At 45.8% G+C, this 18,689-nt stretch overlaps 1 protein-coding gene across 2 annotated transcripts in view; it reads left to right on the top strand.

Annotated features, from left to right (window-relative positions):
* The window catches only part of LOC144667593 (protein kinase C alpha type), a 299,492-nt gene that overhangs the window by 128,725 nt on the left and 152,078 nt on the right, over positions 1-18,689 (top strand). The gene's annotated exons all lie outside the window — the stretch shown is intronic.

The raw sequence follows: 18,689 nt of genomic DNA, 5'->3' as shown, positions 1-18,689 counted from the left end.
TCCCTAGAATGGGGCTTGAACCCACAACCTCTGACTCCAAGGTGAGAGTGCTACCCATTGTATCAAAAAGAGCTGCAATGAAATATCCTAGGATGTCATGTATATGCAAACTAAACTCATTCGATAAGAATTGTTGGACACTTTTGCTCAATATTTTCCTGCAGATTAATTGTAGTGCTTGTGAGGGTTGTTTTAATATTTGTTTTTACAAAGAATTCTGAAAATTTAAACAAAACCAAGTTCAAAATAACTTCAGGCCTTGGCTTTGCAGCTCGTTCCAGTCCAGTTCTATATTTGTGACAGTAAATCTTTGAGGAAATTAAAACTGAGCTTTGTGTAACTATTCACTTTTATTCTTGATTCTGTGTGTGATGGAAAATAATGATTCTCTGTTCAGACAGTGGTTGGTGTTCCTGAAATATGTTGCCCAGAATATCGTCATTATCCCTGGTTTGGAGTTGTGGTGGGGGGTGGGGGGTGGGGGGAGAGGTGAGGAGGGTGGGGGAGGGGGGGGGATAGTGCGAGCCTCAGCTACTTCCCATCAGTCCTGCTGAGATTAAGAACAGAGCACGTAGGGAAACTGTAAGCGACAGCTTCCTAAACTGCCTCTTGATTTCAGCCACACATCTGTAACCATCTCAAAAACCTGCGTCAGGGTCCTTGACCAAGTATATTCCATTCAGAAAGTAACAGGCACTGCTTTGTTCATCTGGCCAACGTTAACCAGTAAGTTTGTTAGTGAATACCTCTGTAAATGAATCATGTTATCACCACACAGCTTTACAAGGTTTTTGAAATAAACCCAGAAAGTGCTGGAATTACTCAGCAGGTCTGGCAGCATCTGTGGAGGGAGAAACACAGTTAATGTTTCGAGTTGATTTTGACTGAGTATGTCCAGCACTTTCTGTTCTTATTTCAGATTTTCTGCATCTGCAGTATTTTGCTTTTACTTGTAAGATTCTTGCCTTACTACCAGATGTTCGTTCAGCTGCCATAAGGCCTCTATCTGAAACATTAGCCTGTTATTTCATTTTTCACATGCTGACGAATCTCACGAAATGATACAATGTTAAAAGAGGCTGCTCCATAGGGCCTTTGCCAACTATTTGAAAGAGCGTCCAATTAGTCCTATTTCCCCTACACTTTCCCTATAGTTTGACAAATGTTTCTCTGTTGAAATACAGTATTTATCCAGTTTCCTCCTGGAATTTACCAAAAAAAAACTTCTTCTACTGCCCTTGTTCTGTTGAGATGAGAAAGGAAACAAATTATCCCCAAAACACATGGGCAAACTCAGCCTTCAAGCAACCCGTGAGGTTTGGCCCAGAGGGAAAGGTGATGATGGTCAGAATGGCATTGATTCAACTCAGGAACGGGTACTGACGTCAATGGTGGAATGAGCCACGACAGTTTGTTGATTGGACAGATCAACAATGTCCTCAAGAGGGCAGAGAGTGCAAACTGGCAGGACAAATAGCGACAGACAGTAGCCATGATTGATGTAGCCTGCAGGTTAAGCAAACATTTTTGTTCTGTATAATTCCAAGATGTCAGTGCTTGCAGAGGTGGTAGCTCCACCCAGCAGCCATACTTCCATTACACAGGGAACCTGGGTGACTCATTCAGCCATGCAGAGACATCACAGCTGAACCTGACTCTATCCTCACTCGATGTCTACGCAAATAAGATTGCTTAGGATATATGACACAGAAACAAGCCCTTCAGCCTCACCAGTCCACGCTGTACATTTTTCCATTGCTGAATGGAAATCAGGAGCCTGATTGGATATTTTTCTGCAACCCTACCCCTACCTCCTGAGGTGCTGAGGCCAATTACAGTGCCCTATAACTGGATACGTCCAGTCCATGCAGTTGCCATTCACATTAGTTACCCAGAATTTATTCCCAGTTAATTCTGATCAAAAAGCGATCCTATAAGTACAGAGTCATTCACTAATAAATTTACTGATTAACCTTGGTCATCACAAAGAGATGAACAAAGCAGTTGTTGCTTTTTCTTTAACCGGATAATCTTGCATGCTGAACACCTTGACGCACCTTTGTCAGGTGGTTACAGATATTGGGGGTGTTGCCTGTGGCTTTGTCAGAGAGGGGCAAGGGAGCAGGTTCATACTTTCAGTTTCCCTGCAGTTGATCTCAGCAGGATTTAGCGACAGGAAGTAGCTGAGGTTGGCACTTTCCCCACTGAGAAGAAAGGGGAACAGATCTTCCAAAAGAAATTTTGCTCAGGCTCCACTTGGAGTGGTTGGAGGGACGGGGAATTTGCCAGATGTGTGGCTGGTAGCAGAATTTAACCCCTTGCTCGCTCATACCACCCACTGGGGAAGGAATGTTCCAAGGTAGAGAGAGACGCCACTGAGGTAGAATGAACATAGCTGAGATTGGACAGTGTTTATGCAGTTCTGTGAACTGTACAGTCATTGTTCAGTTAGTGAGGTTAGGGATGTGAAAGAGATTTTGTTCTTAATGGTATATCCTGTCTCGACTATTACAAGGCGAACACATTGAAACAACTCACTAGAAATAAACATTTTTTTCTCTGCATGAGCTGCAGCAGTCTTGGCTAAGGATATGCATTGTGTCCATGACCCTTGTTAAGAACATTTGAAAGCTCGACAAGTTCTCAAAATTTGAGAATACACTATTGAGACTAATCCTTCCCTACCCTTCGCACTGCACGAGGAGCATTGTACCAGACTTAGCCTCGGGAATGTGGTAAGAAAGAAAGAGCTTGCATTTATATAGACCCTTTCTGCACCTCAGGATGTCCCAAAGCACACTATGGCCATTGAAGTGTAGTCACTGTTTTGATGGAGGAGATGCAGCAGTCAGTTTGCAAACAGCAAGTCCCCACAAACAACCATGTGATAATGATCAGATAATCTGAGTGATGTTGATTGAGGGATGAATATTGGCCAGGGCACTGTGGGGAACTTCCCCATGTCCTTCTTTGAGATAGAGCCATCGGCTCAACAACCACCTGTGAGCTCAAATGGGGCTTCAGTTTAATGTCTCAGCTGAAAGATTGCATCTGAATCATCCTGGCAGAAGTCACACTGTCCTGTGTCAGCTTCCAGTGCTTTACTCAAATGACCTTTCTTCAGTACACCCTGACAGTGGGGCTGTTTAGTCATGGGGCCCTTCACAGCTGAGCTTGAGCCTATTATCAGGAGGCACCTATAGATGGACAGTTTCTGGGAACTGGGGTGGGAGTCTACTGTATATTCTTCTGAGAATGTGGCATTTGACACCATCAGCATCCACCCCCCCACCAAAAAAAAAACACACACCTCCCCCCCCACCTCTGTTCAACTGTCACTAACCTAACCCAACCTTGTTTTACTGAGCAGGTTGGTTGTTGCCTGCACAGCCTATTGGAAGGGACCATGGCGTAGATTCTCTCCCAGGGGAACTGTTTAGCAGCACAAGAACAAAAAACGTGTCCAGTTGAGGATTTATCTTCCTGCCGTGAGCCATGTTTAATTGATGCCAGAAATGAACTTTTAATAGCACTCACTTACCCAAGTGTGAACATTGAAACAAACACGCTAAAATGTCAACACTTTCCAGTCCAATATATACAGAGCTGTTTGAGACAGAGCAGCCTCCCCCTGACTGTACTGGCGAGGTTTCTCCATGTCCTTTATCATGAAACTTCCTCCTCTTCGAACAATTGCCAGGTACTTTACAAGATCCAAAGGTCTGAACTCTTGTCAATTTTCACTATTTTTGTTGAGAGATTCTGCTTAACTCAGCAAATGCTGTCTGTTTTTGAGACCACAAACCTATTCAAGGAAACTCTTAATTAGAAGAATGGGCTTGTCTATAATTTTAACTCTTTGCACAGTGTGTTTTTATTTAGCTGAAGGAACTGTTAAAGGATATAAATAGAATATAACTGCACTGTCAGTTATGCTGAAGCTCATCAGCTGCAGCTGAATTGCTGACCAAGCCTGGAATGATGTTAGATTGCTGATACATTGGTTAGAAACTTGATGCCTGCAAGGGTGGTTGGACTGCTGGCATTCGGAGGGGAGAATGGTCACGAGGGGGAGGGAGTAACCGGAGAGGTGTCAGTATCTATGAACCCCCAGTCCAACGCCAGATCGACAATCAGGTGAAGAGTGGAAATAGTCCTGCTGCTGTCGGTCTATAACACTCGGTGCCGTGGGCTACAATCCAAATGTTGTTCTCAGTGCTGTAGGCTAAAATCCAGATGATGTTCTGCGTGTATCTGTTGGTGCCGTGGGCAACAATCCAGATTGCTGTTCTGCCTGTCACACTTGCTGTAGTCCAATTCCCTTCATTTTTTTTTTTCATTGGTATTTTCAGGCAAGGATGAGATGCATTTGGAAAACATATTTAAAAGAAGGATCCATGGCCCTTGTGTTCGTCAATCTGACTGCTCCCAATTCTTGGGGTGTACAATGTGAAAAGCTTTTGCAGTAAGGAGCCTGGAGGCATTATTTCCTGCGATGCCATTTTCTAGGGAAGGGAATCTTTTCCGATGTGACATTTCCTGTTAATTGCTGCACTTTGGACGAGAAAATAAAACTGCTCAGAGGCAGTGGCTGTTGCAGTTTCTGGGAATTTTGAGCCACATTATATAAAGGTGCGATAGGTGCTGTGGAGTTGATTTTGACAGCCATGTATGGCTGGGCTGGGAGACTGGCATGTTTTCCTATTTCCTTGTTGCCTCCGATCACTCGCTGCCAGTACTGTTTGTCTAATTATATCTCAGAAAGCCATCCAGAAAATAATTTCACTTCTCCCACACTGTCCCTGGGGGACAGTCTGAAATGGCCTTTTAGTGGTGAACATGCAGAGGGGTTTTTTTTTTGGCAAAGGGAGGGCTGTGTGTGTGTGTGGATGAGGCATCATTGTTAAAGGAATTACAAAAATGCTTTTGTAGTAATGACATTTAGCATGTCCAAATGAGCTGTGTGTAAGGCAGCAAACTGGTGAATTTCCATTTTGACTGTAATTGATTGTGGCAATCTCCTCACTCAGTTCAGACCTATTAGCTTATTTTTTTTAAAGCTGGGCTCGTAGGCGATCGAAAGGGACCGAGTGGTGATCTCCCGATGAAAGAAAGACTTGAATTCATACAGCGCATTCATGACCCCGGGACATTCCAAAGTGCTTTGTAACCAATGAAGTACTTTTCTAAGCGTAGTCACTTGTATGTAAGAAATGCAGCAGTCAACAAGAGCCCACAAACAGCAAAGAGACACTTCTTTGTGTAATGTTGAATGAAGGATAACTATTGACCAGGGCACTATGGAGACCTTCCCTGCTCTTTATAATGGTGCCATGGGATCTTTTGTGCCCACTTGAGAGGGCAGACAGGGCCTCAATTTAATGTTTAATCTAAAAGACCGCACTTCTTGACAGTGCAGCACTCCCTCTGTACTGCACTGGGAGTGTCAGCCTGGATTATGTTCCTAAATCTCTGAAGCGAGACTTAAACCCACAGCCTTCTGACTCAGAGACTCTGCACTGAATCCTCTGACCTTTGCCCTGATTTCTGCACTGGATCCTGTGACCTTTGCCCTAATCTCTGCACTGGGTCCTCTGAGCTTTGCCCTGATCTCTGCACTGGATCCTCTGATCTCTGCACCGGATCCTCTGATCTTTGCACTGCATTTATTGCCCATCCCTAGTTGCCCTTGAGAAGGTGGTGAGCTGCCTTCTTGAAGGGCTGCTGTCCATGTGGTGTAGGTACACCCACAGTGCTGTTAGGAAAGGAGTTCCAGGATTTTATAGAGACAGAGTCATAGAGGTCTACAGCACAGAAAAAGGCCCTTCTCCCATTGAGTCTACGTCAGTCAAACAAGTACCTAACTATTCTAATCCCATTTTCCAGGCCCATAGCCTTGTATGCCATGACATCGCAAGTGCACATCCAAATACTTCTTAAATGTTATGAGGTTTTCTGCCTCTACCACCCTTTCAGGCAGTGAGTTCCAGATTCTCACCACCCTCTGGGATGTTTTGCTATGTTAAAGGTGCTATATAAATACAAGTTGTTGTTGCACAAGGCCAGTTTCAGAGGAACACAGTTCTCGGGCTGGAGGAGGTTACAGAGATCAGGAGGGACAAAGCTATGAAGGAGTGAGAACTCAACATTTGAGACATTGTGTCGATCAGTGAGGAAATGAGTGAATGAATCTTATTGTGGGATAGAATACAGACAGGAAATGTTTGGATGAGCTGAAGCTTATGGGTAGGGAGCCGGCCGGCCAGGAGAGCATTGGGATATTTGAGAATGGAGGTAACAAAAGCGTGGATGAGAGATTCAACAACACTATGGGCTGAAGCAGGGTTGGAAGCAGGTGATGAAAAAGCAACATCTCCATGAGGGAGTCAGACGTTCAGCTCAGTGTCAGGTAGGTGTCAAGGTTGCAAACACTGTGGTTCAACCTAAAACAGTTGCCAGGGAAGAGGTCTGAATAAGTTCCGAGGGCACAGAATTTTCAGTGGGGGCCAAAAAGCATTGATTTTTCGGATGTTTAACTGGAAGAAATTGTATCTGATCCAGGACATCTTATATATTTATTTATATTGAAATATTTATCCTTATATTTATATCTCTTATTTCTCATATCGGGTGCTACAGGCTGTGAGAGAGCTGATTGAGTAATGATATAAAAGCTCATTAATGAAGGTGTTTTCACACTTTCTTTAGTAAGATATTAATTTTATAAACATCGAATGAACTTTTAAGAACTGAAGTAACAGTTTCCATTGATTTACTTTTTCCAGTCACGAATGAGATTACAATTTGATCTGTGAAGCTCTGCTCCCACAGTATGGAAGGGATCAGTGACTCTCACTGTAGAGTAAAAGTGCCAAGCTTGCTTCACTCTCTTTGGATTTGAGTTTGGATTGTTCCTCTCATATTTACACTTTGGTTTGCTAAGTATGTTTGCATCATTGACAGACAAACTGGGTCAAAGCAGAGCTGGAGCTCGGAACTGCTAATCTTCACATCGAGATTGCAAGGTATCAGAAAATCCTCAACTGAGTTGCTCCCTTGAAGAGATTCCTAAAATGCCGTCCCCTTGTCGAGGCTGGAGAATGTATCTCGTTCATTGGCTCATACATTCAGGGTGCACCTCATTCATCGGCTTTCGGGTTTAGGGTGTACCTTGCTCATTGGCTTGTGGGTTCCAGGCATGCCTTGCTCATTGGTTCATGGGTTATGGGTGTACCTTGCTCATTGGCTCACTGGGTACAGGCATGCCTTGCTCATTGACTTATGGATTTAGGATGTGCCTTGCTCATTGGCTCGCAGATTTAGGGTGTGCCTTGGTCATTGGCTCGCAGGTTTAGGGTGTGCCTTGGTCATTGGCTCGCAGGTTTAGGGTGTGCCTTGGTCATTGGCTCGCAGGTTTAGGGTGTGCCTTGGTCATTGGCTCACAGATTTAGGGTGTGCCTTGGTCATTGGCTCACAGGTTTAGGGTGTGCCTTGGTCATTGGCTCGCAGGTTTAGGGTGTGCCTTGGTCATTGGCTCGCAGGTTTAGGGTGTGCCTTGGTCATTGGCTCGCAGGTTTAGGGTGTGCCTTGGTCATTGGCTCACAGGTTTAGGGTGTTTTTGTGCCTTTGACTGTGCAAACAGATACAAAACTTTTGTTTAATGCCGCTACCATTTCCTTGTTTTCCATTATAATTTTCCCTGTCTCTGCCTCTATTGGGCCCATGTTTAATTTTGGTAACCTCTTCCTTTTTACGTATCTACGGAAGCTTTTGCAACCTATTTCCATGCCTCTTGCTAATTTATCCTCATTTGCTTTTCTCTTTATCAATTTCATGGTCATCCTTTGGGGTACTCTCAAATCCTCCCAATCCTTTGGGCTTACTGCTCTTTTTGGTAACACTATGAACTTGTTCCTTTAAACTTAATACCATCTATACCACCTACACCTTCTCTTGGAACATTTTTCCTGTGGGATTTTCATTTCTTTAGGAAATGTGCATTCGCTATGAGTTATTTTTAAATAGTTTTCCATTGCTTATCTACTGTCATGTAGTTTCCCGATATAGCTTAACCAATTCTTCCCACCTGCAACTCCCAAGTTCTTCACCAGCCATGAGGAGATGTCCGGTTGGACAATTGTTGGAACTCCCATTCATGGCTGCAGGGAACAGTATGCTAGTTGAATGTTAGTTCCAATCCCGCCATGGCAATTGAGATTATTTAAAAACTGAAGAGAATAAAAAAAACTGTTGTCATCTTAAACAAAAGTGACCATGAAGCTATTGGATTGTCAGAAAAAGGCAAATGCCCTTTAAGGAAGGTTGGGAGGGTGGTGGAGGTGGGTTGCCTCACATCCTTTAAAAAGTACCTGGATGAGCACTTGGCATGTCATAACATTCAAGGCTATGGGCCAAGTGTTGGTAAATGGGATTAGGTAAGTAGGTCAAGTGTTTCTCGTGTTGGTGCAGACTCGATGGGCTGAAGGGCCTCTTCTGCACTGTGATTCTGTGATTCTTATCAGTCCTGGTTTAGGTGACTCCAGGCCATTATCATTGACTCTGAGGCAGCTTAGCTAGTCATTCAACAGCTAGGACCAACTAGGGACTGATAATTAACCTGACCAAATATATGTCAATAATGCCCAGATCCTGAAAGTTAATACTTATTTTAAAAGTGCATGATGTTGGCTAAAATAGGAAAGTGTTCATTCCAGTTAGGCACATCCCTACAGACAGTTGAAGACAGAGCCATCTTGTAATCTGATGTACAGCTGGCTGATGGCCCTGTACAACTTCAAATGAAAGAGTTTTCTGCTACATTAAGCGATCAGTGAAGCTTCTCTATGTAGAAAGCTCAGTCTCCAGAGACTTTGAGCAACATTTTCTAGAGCGATTCACCCCTACACTGGATAAACAAGATCAGCTTTGTGTACTTCTATTTAAATAAAAGGGGAATGACATCAATTTACTGCGAGGCTGTCATCTCCCCTCCTGCTGTGACCCCCAAAGTACAGTAAGACATTTGACCCATTGCAATACTTCCCTTTCAGAAATGGTCAGAATTCCTTGGGTCCTATTAAACTCCATGCTTGCAATGTTTGAACAATGCAGAGCAGCAACCCACAAATCCAATAGCGAGGATGAACTTGAATTCTAAAGCACCTTTCACAACCACAGCTCACCCCAAAGCCCTTAACAGTCAATGAAGTACCTCTGAATTGTTGTAATGTGGACAGTGTAGAAGTCTGTAGCTGGAACAATAGAGTACACGTCAGAGAAAGAAGTGAGGAAACAATCCTGTGTCCTGGTCAGGCTGTCTCCTGGTCACTAAGATACAGAAGAGGATTCTGGAGGGAGTGCAGAGAGGAGCTGTGAGGTGAATCCTGGGTGTCAGTAATCTGAGTCATGAGGAATGACTTTTCTACCTTGAAATGAGGTTGTGGTCTTACTGCTGTATAAATAAAATAGTAAAATGGTAGGAAAAGGTAAACCCAGAAAACAATTTAAATTTAAATTGTCGGACATGGGGTCATGATTCAAATTGGTAAAGACAAATTTAGGATTGATACCAGGAACTTCTCCCCATGCAGATAGCAGTCACCACTTGGAACAGATTCATTGATAGCATAGCGAAGAGAAACAACTTGGAATCATTCATTCTTTTGGGTCTGTTGGAATGGACTTATTAGGATGGGGGAAATGAATTTCCTGTCCATAAAATATCTTGCATCTGTTTAGAAGTCAGGTGACAAACGCCTTGGCCTTGCCTCACATTGGAAGGGTGACCACTTCCATCAGGTTCTGACTGGGTGACCAGCACCAATAGACACTTGCCGCAGTGGACTGGCACATGAAGAATGTCCACTGAAATGAGGTATGAAAGGCTGACCACCATCCCTTGGAATGTACCTTAGTGTCATCCAGCATTGTAAGGAGAAACTGGAAAGTTAAATAGGCAAGGGAGTGTTTACTGATTGTGACCGTTTTGTGTGACATATTATAACTCATTGAGTCTTTAGTTTAACATATCAACAAAATTAAAACACATCACCTGTTAAAAGCCCCTTGGGATAAAACAGCAGATGGGTACTGACAGCTCAGTGCCTAATAAACCTCTATTCTTCACATATTCTAGGTATAATGAAGAACCAGGTCAGAGAGTTAATGCCTCAATTGAGGGAGTAAGCAATGAGAGATAGTTGGTACCATCAGAGTGGTGTAGGACACAACCCCATGGTCCCTCAACATGTACTCTTTTGTGTTTGAGATGTAAATAAGAATCAGATTTTTAATGCAAATGTTTAAAAGGAAAATTTTCTCTTTCCCCAAACCAAATCCAGCTCCCATCTTCTGTAAGTTAGCCTCCTTCTCTGAGAGATGATCTATGAGTTGTGAACGAATTTGTGTTCCTGGGTTGCATCGGTGGGTTTTCTGGGCAGAGGCTGAGGACTACGATTCCTGCATGCCTAGGGATTCAAGTGCAAGCGCAGAGTGTGGCAGGGGAACAGGCTGCGAATACTCAGTTTCCAGCATTCCTTTGACAGCAACAGGGATTGGGAAGTGTGCCTGCATGATAGTGTGGCACAAAACAATGACCATGGGACCGGTGTGCAGAGCGAAAGGAGCCCACATGACAGCTTCATTTAGCTGGGTCTCAGAGAAGCCATTGGGGAGCAGATGAACATGAGGGTCAGCTCCATGCAGCTGAAGTGCTGCCATTAGTTCCATGCTGCTGAGGGGAATGGTGCTCGGAGAAGCTCCGGGAGCCATTGATGGCTCTGTGCGGCTGGGAGCTGGGGCTCAGAGAAGCCTGGGAGCAAGAGTGCTATGCTTAGAGCAGCTAGAGAGCTGGGATCATGCTGGTGGTTAGTTGCTGGGCTGCAGCCTTTTGAGTTCATTCTCGGGAGAAGAGACTGAGCAACTAGGAGGCGAATAATCGTCTGAATTGGAGCAGCTGTTGAGGGAAATCAGAGGCCAGATCCTTAAAAGAGAGGGGCTGGCATCTCTTGTGAGGAAGACAGAATTTAAAGGATTTTTTTGTAACTCAGTGATCACTGACATCTGGTGGGTTGCTGAGAAATTTGTGCGACCTGAATTGCTTGCATCTGCCATTTAGTGTGTAGTTTGTGGTGTGTTCAACCACAGTTTGCCTGTTAATTCACGTTCACCTCATGTTAATTCTATATGTTAGAGTATAAGATAGAGAGTATTGACTGCTTGCTTTGTTGACTCTTGTACAGTAAAAACCGTTCTGATTGTTTAAAACCATAGAATTTTGTGGCTTTATTTTCTTGGTATGTAACTGCGATTACTGGGATTTCAAATTTCATGTACTTTGTAAAATAAAATGTTACTGGTCCCTAACTGGATCATGACAAAATTGGGGGTCCAGTCTGGGATCATAGTAAAATTGGGAGTCTCGTCTGGGATCGTAACAAAATTGGGAGTCCGGTCTGGGATCAGAACAGAGCGCTGGTCCCCTTTCAGGACCCGACCTGAGTGGCCACTCTTTAGGAGTGAGGTGAAACGGTGACGGTTGACCTATGGGCCATTGCAGCCCAGCCTCCTCCAATCCTCATGCACCCATCTTCAGCTAGATCACTGTAATGTGATCGAGGTGAGAGGACCCTGGCTGCTGTTCTCCATCTGCCCCCACACAGGGTCATTGAGGCTGACCGTAGGCCCCTATTGTCAACCCATCTAAAGCTCATAGAGCACTGACTGATTTAGGATCCATCTTGTGGGCCCTTATGTCTGTTTTTGTCAACTGCCAACCTTAGTAGCAAGAGGGTAAATGACATTCCAATTCATTTTTTAAACCCCATTCCAGGTATTCTGTAGATGTCAGTTGTGGTCCTGTTGGTAGCACTCTTGCCTCTGAGTCAGGGAGTCTCTGGGTTCATGTTCCAGAGACTTTAGCATGAGAACCTAGACTGACACTCCCAGTGCAGTACTGAGGGAGTGCTGCACCGTTGCTGGTGCTGTCTTCCAATTGAGATGTTAAAGCCTGTTTTCTCAGGTGGATGTAAAAGGCCTCATGACATTATTCCAAAGAAGAGCAACGGAGTTCACCCCTGTGTCCTGTTCAATAATTCTCCCTCAACCAACATCACTAAAAACAAATTAACTGGTCATTACCACATTGCTGTTTGTGGGATCTTGCAGTGTGCAAATTGGCTGTCATGTTTCCTACATTACAAACAGCGATTACACCTCATAAGCACTTTCTTGCAGTTGAGGATCTGCAAAGTGTTGAGCTCTTGAGCTCATTATCAGTCTTTGGTTTTCCAGGCACAAATAAATGTGGATATAAAGCAGTTGTGGTTGACATCCCACAGTTAAAAAGGTAAGCGGCTGTTTGATGGATTGTCTGTTCCACCAGAAGGCAGCCTGCTTTCTCTCTCTACCTGTTGTGTGTCAGTTGGAGCATGGCCCACGTGAAGATGGAACCTGGGAGCAGTCACAAGTACATTCGAATTGAGGGGTTCAGCCTGATTGAGTCCTGAGCTGAGAACTATTGCTGCCAGTATTAATGGGCAAACGCCCACACAACTTTGCCTGTCCCATACTCTAGTCAAGGGATTGGAGTCAGTTTAATGTTTGTGTTAAAACCAAGGACAAAGGATCACAGCAAGCTACCTTTCCCCAGACTGGTCTATCCATAATTGTGTTAATATCCTAGATCCATAGAGGACAAATCTCCAACACCTGATCAACCAAACAGTGGGTAATTGAGCCCCGGCAATGCAGCTTTGCTGGGACTGATGTTTCCTCAGTCCTGCTCCCATGCAACAGCTTTAAAAAGAGGAAAACTGGTGCTTGGCTTTTCACTCCTGAACAGCATTGCACCTGAATTTGCTCTGGCATGAGAGCAGAGGAGATGGCTGGCAGCATTGGCAGCGCCCCTTCTCCCAGTATTCCAGTTAGAGTGCAGAGCCTGGAAACAGAGCAGCTGGGAGATTATAAAGGAGCCATGCATTGCCCAAAGAACATTCTGTCTCACTGAGAGAGCTCTGTCGATGTGTGTCAAGTATTGGGGCACAGATGTAGGACCTTCCAGACTTGACTATACCATCACTCTCCTAGCCTACCTCCCACCTTCCATCGTTCAGAAACTTGAGCTCAAAACTCTGCTTCTGTCAATCCCAATGCACCTATCCATCCTGTGTTTACTGACCGACATTGGCTCCCAGTACAACACCTCAATTTTAAAACTCTCATCCTGGTATTCAAATCCCTCCCTGTGTCTAACTTCCTACAATCCTTTGCGATCTCGGTTGTCCTCCAATTCTAGCCTCTCGTGCATCCCCGTTTTTAATCGCTCTACCATTGGCAGCCATACCTTCAGTTGTCTGGACCCTAAATTCAGGAATTCCCTCCCTAAATCTCTCTGCCTCTTTACCTCCCTCCTCCTTTATGCCACTCCTGAAAACTGACTTCTTTCACTAAGCTGTCCTGATATCTCTTTATGTTGCTCAATGATAAATTTTCTTTGATAACCCTCCAGTAAAGCACGATGGAAAGTTGTACTACATTCGAGACTCTGTACAAATACAAACTGCTGTTTTCTCTGGAGAGTGGGTTTTGATAATGTTGAGGGGTGAGGTGCTACACATTAGAACATTTTACACTAATTTAATTGTGATGAGTTGATCTGATCATGACTACAATACAGCATACAGATGCTATCATGATTACTGAGATACCCAAAGGGTTTAGTTTGCTTCTCTGCAGGCAATGATTTCTCCAAGATTGTGAAGTCTGAGTCACTAAATAAAACCATCGCTCAAATATTTCTTTGCCTTTGGCAGGGGAGCAGAAATAATGAAGTGGGTTGTTGGTAGGTGTCAAATTCAACTCCAATCAATCTGTGTGACTGTCTGTCTTACCGCTTCCTCCCTCCCCCCGCCTCTCTCCCTTATCTCTCTTTCCCCCCCTCCCTCCCCGCGCTCTCCCCGCTCACCGCCCTCTCCCCTTCTTTCGCAGTCTCCCTCTCCCCCCACCTCTCCGTCCTCCTCCCCCTCCCCCCTCTCTCTCCCCACCATCTCCCCCCCCCTCTCTCCCCCCCCTCTCTCCCCCCCTCTCTCTCCCCCCCTCTCTCTCCCCTCTCCCGCCTTCCTCTCCCGCCTCCCTTTCCCGGCTCTCTCTCTCCCTCTCCCGCCTCTCTTTCTCCCTCTCATGCCTCCCTCTCTCCCTCTCCCACCTCCCCCTCTCACCTCCCTCTCTCCCTCTCCCGGCTCTCTCTCCCTCTCCCACCTCTCTCTCTCTCTCTCCCTTTCCTTCCTCTCCCTCTCCCGCCCCTCTCTCTCTCCCTCTCGCACCTCTCACTCTCTCTCTCCCTTCCCACCTCTCTCTCCCTTCTCTCTCTCCCTTCTCTCTCTCTCACTCTTCTCTCTCTCTCGTCCTCTCTCTCTCTCCCCCTTCCAACCCCTCTCTATTTCTTTCCACCCTCTCTTTCCCATTCTACCTTCTGCCCCATGTCAACTGTCTCTCTTACCATCTCCCTACCCCCTTCTCCCGCCTCTCTCTCTCCCTCCCGCCTCTCTCTCTTCCCCTCCCACCTCTCTCTCTCCCCCTCCCAGCTCTCTCTCTCTCCCTCTCCCTGCTCTCTCTCCCTCTCTCGCCTCCCTCTCTCCCTCTCCCGCCTCCCTCTCCCACCTCTCTCACTCTTCTCCCGCCTCTCTCTCTCCCTTCTCCCTCTCTCTCCCTCCTCCCTCTCTCCCTCCCCGCCTCTCTCACTCTCCCTCTCCTGCCTCGCTCTCTCTCTCTCCCTCTCCCACCTCTCTCTCTCCGTCTCCCACCTCTCTCTCTGTCCTTGCCTCTCTCTCTCCCTCTCTCTCGTCCTTTCTCTCGCCCTTCACTCTCTCTCGCCCTTCACTCTCTCTCGCCCTTCACTCTCTCTCTCTCTCTCCGTTCTCTCTCTCTCTCCCTTCTCTCTCTCGTCCTCTCTCTCTCTCCCCTTCCAACCCCTCTCTATTTCTTTCCACCCTGTCTTTCCCATTCCACCTTCTGCCCCATGTCAACTGTCTCTCTTACCACCTCCTCCCTATCCCCTTCTCCCGCCTCTCTCTCCCCCTCCCGCCTCTCTCTCTCCCTCCCTCTCCCACCTCCATCTCTCCCGCTCCCTGCTCTCTCTCCCTCTCTCTCTCTCTCTCCCTCTCCAGCCTCCCCCTCTCTCCCTCTCCCGCCTCTCTCACTCTCCCTCTCCCGCCTCTCGCTCTCCCTCCTCCCTCTCTCCCTCTCTCACCTCTCTCCCTCTACCACCTGTCTCTCCCTCTCCCACCTCTCTCTCTCCTTGTCTCTCTCTCTCGCCCTTCTCTCTCTCGCCCTTCTCTCTCTCGCCCTTCTCTCTCTCTCGCCCTTCTCTCTCTCACCTCTCTCTCCCTCTTCTCTCTCTCTCTCGTCCTCTCTCTCTCTCCCCCTTCCAATCCCTCTCTATTTCTTTCCACCCTCTCTTTCCCATTCCACCTTCTGCCTATTGTCAACTGTCTCTCTTACCACCTCCTCCCTACCCCCTTCTCCCGCCTCTCTCTCCCCCTCCCGCCTCTCTCTCTCCCTCTCCCGCCTTTCTCATTCTCCCTCTCTCTCCCTCTCCCACCTCTCTCTCTCCGTCTCCCACCTCTCTCTCTCCGTCTCCCACCTCTCTCCGTCTCCCACCTCTCTCTCTCCGTCTCCCACCTCTCTCTCTCCGTCTCCCACCTCTCTCTCTCCTTTGTCTCTCTTTCCCTTTTCTCTCTCTCTCCCTTTTCTCTCTCTCTCCCTTTTCTCTCTCTCTCCCTTCTCTCTCTCCCTTCTCTCTCTCTCTCCCTTCTTTCTCTCTCTCCCTTCTCTCTCTCTCGCCCTTCTCTCTCTCTCGCCCTTCTCTCTCTCTCTCGCCCTTCTCTCTCTCTCTTGCTCTTCTCTCTCTCTCGCTCTTCTCTCTCCCTTCTGTCTCCCTCTCTCCCTTCTCTCTCCCTTCTCTCCCTTTCTCTCGCCCTCTTCCCTCCCTCTCCTCACTTCCAACCCCTCTCTATTTCTTTCCACCCTCTTTATTTCTTTCCACCCTCTCTTTCCCATTCCACCCCAGGTCAACAACAGCAGCAACAACAATTTGTATTTATATAGCTCCTTTTGCAGAATAAAATACCTCGAGGTGTTTAGCAGGAGCGATGATAGGGCAAAATTTGACACAAAGCCACATAGGGCAATTTTTAAAAAAATAGAGAATAGGATATCATCATCGCTGGCTAGGTCAGCATCTGTTTCCCATCCTCAATTGCCTTTGAGAAGGTGATGGTGAGTCATCTTCTGGAATCGCTGTAGCCCATCTGGTGCTGGTACATCCACAGTGTCTTAAACGAGGAAAGAGAGTTAGAGAGGCAGAAAGCCTTAGGGATGGAATTCCAAGCAATGAAAGCAAGGCTACCAGTGGTGGAGCAATTAAATTCAAGGATGCTCAAGAGGCCAGAATTAAATGCACGCAGAGATCTCAGAGAGTTGTGGGGCTGGAGAAGATTACAGAGATAGCCGTGGAGGGATTTGAAAACAGGGTGAGAATTTTAAAGTCAAGACATTGCTTGACTGGGAGCCGATGTAGGTTAGTGAGCACTGGGGTGACAGGGGAACAGGACCTGCTATGATTTAAGAGAAGGATGGCAGAGTACTCAAACATATTTCCTTTTTTTGCCTTTTTCACACTCTCACTCTCTCTCTTTCCTTCAACTGCAGGCCCTTCAAGGGCTTGAGATATCAAGGAACCATTCTGTTAGCCCATTATGATCCTTACAGTTTCTAATCCCATTACAGCCAGATATTTACCCAGCTCATTTTTGAAGGAACTGAGCAATCTCCTTTCTATTTGAAGTTTGTTGTGTTTGGTGGTCATTGTCTACTTCTAGATTGTGGGAGCTTTCTTCAAAAAAATCTGGATATTCTGAAATCGAAAAATGATCTAAAGTTTTTTTTTGTGCCAGTTTTAAGCATTAGTTGGGATGTTCAGATTTTGGGGATCAGTGAATAATTTCACAGAACTTTCCTGCAGGAGGTGAGATGGATGGGCTAAGAGTCTGTGATCAGGATAACTGCACGTTGCCTTTACAAAGTAATTCATGGCCAGCCTGTGAAGGATTGATGGGCCAACAGACATACAATTTAAAAAAAAAGTAAAACTGTAGGAAAACATGAGCAAGGTCGCCTTGGGTTTCATTCTCTGAGCGTGAAGACTCTCATGCTTGATAAAAGGTGGCTCTTCGCCTGCTCTCCCATGTAGTGTACATTTCCCAGGACTGAAGGTATGGAGCTTTATACAGCTCCAGATTCAGCTCTGCTTTCACTCTTCCCACTGTGCTTTGGCTCACATTGTGACCATTTCACAGGCAAGCCTATCCTTGAACTATTACAAATGTCTTTTCAGAAACAGCCTGAAATGTTACATCTAATACTCATTCATTACTGTCAGTCCTTAACCCAATTATTTACATTTTCCCCTCGCTGCTCAGAGTTTCCTGTGCCAGAACTGCCGGGGCTTCAAAAGTTTCACTAAATTAGAAATGTGAGCTATTGTTTTTCATTCTTGAGTCGGCGAAACCGCTGGTTAATTTTACTGAGGAAACAATAAGTGCGAATGAAGGTGATTCATTTCAGTAATAACATCTGCTGCTTCAAAGCGAAGCCTCCCTGCCCCCAATCCAAACAGCTCCCCAGCACCTCTGACAGTGCAGCACTCCCCCAGTCCTGCACTTGGGAGGTGGTGTGTTGTTGTCACCGGTGTGGGACTTGAATCCACGACCTTCTGGACTGCAAGAGTGTTACCCACTGAGGCACGACTGTGGTTAAACCAAAGGGCTAAGGTCATCTGTACAATCCCTGACCTTTCTGATTGGGAATGTTGTTATTGGGGGCCATATCAGTTGTCGTGTTTTGTTTTATAACATTTCTATGAAGTGCCGTGGGTCATTTTATTTTGACAAAGATGCAATGTGAAAATAAGTTTTTGTTGGCTAAATCCTAAATCGGAGCACTAAGAACCCAATAGTTTCTACAATTCGTGGTATGTGCCAAAAGGATGATGAATTTGAACGTCACGTGTGGCCTCTTGAGACTCGTGTTATCTGCAGCAGGCAGCCCCCAGGACGTGAAACCCTCTGCTCCTGAAGGGTTGCCAGAATATTTTTTTCTCGGATGCTGACTTGGAACGTGATGTGTTTCTGGAATGTTCTGTTTCTGTTGCAGATTTAAATTTTTTTGTAATTCACTGCAGAGATTATTCCAGACGCTGTGAAAAATCAAAGCATTCGACAAGGGCTAAGTGATACGTTAGAAAATCTTAGACTGAAGTATTGCCCAACATCAGCCTTCTGTAGACTAACACTGTAGTTACAGTGAAAGTAAAAGTTTGTGTCTCCTTGTAAAAGGTGTCTCATTACTCAGCGCTGAGCATGTGTTCAGTGTTATTTACGTTGGATTGTGATGAGCGATTCATGCTCAACCTTTCATTGTCATCCAGCCAACATGGGCACAGATTACTGGCGGGGTGATTAACTGGGCATGGGAAATATGATCTTGTGGAAAGCCTGCTTAAACCTGGCAAGGCTCAGCTGCTGCCTCGGCCAAGGTCAGATAAAACCCTCAGCCACCCAGGAGGGTCAGGTGTTCAGTCAGTATCGAGTTAGCTTTCAGGTGGTGTTAGGATCAGTACTCTGTGTTCCTGG

Source organism: Cetorhinus maximus, chromosome 24 (genome assembly GCF_964194155.1).
Source record: "Cetorhinus maximus chromosome 24, sCetMax3.hap1.1, whole genome shotgun sequence".
Classification (NCBI taxonomy): domain Eukaryota; kingdom Metazoa; phylum Chordata; class Chondrichthyes; order Lamniformes; family Cetorhinidae; genus Cetorhinus; species Cetorhinus maximus.
This window is presented reverse-complemented; position numbering and strand designations above follow the sequence as displayed.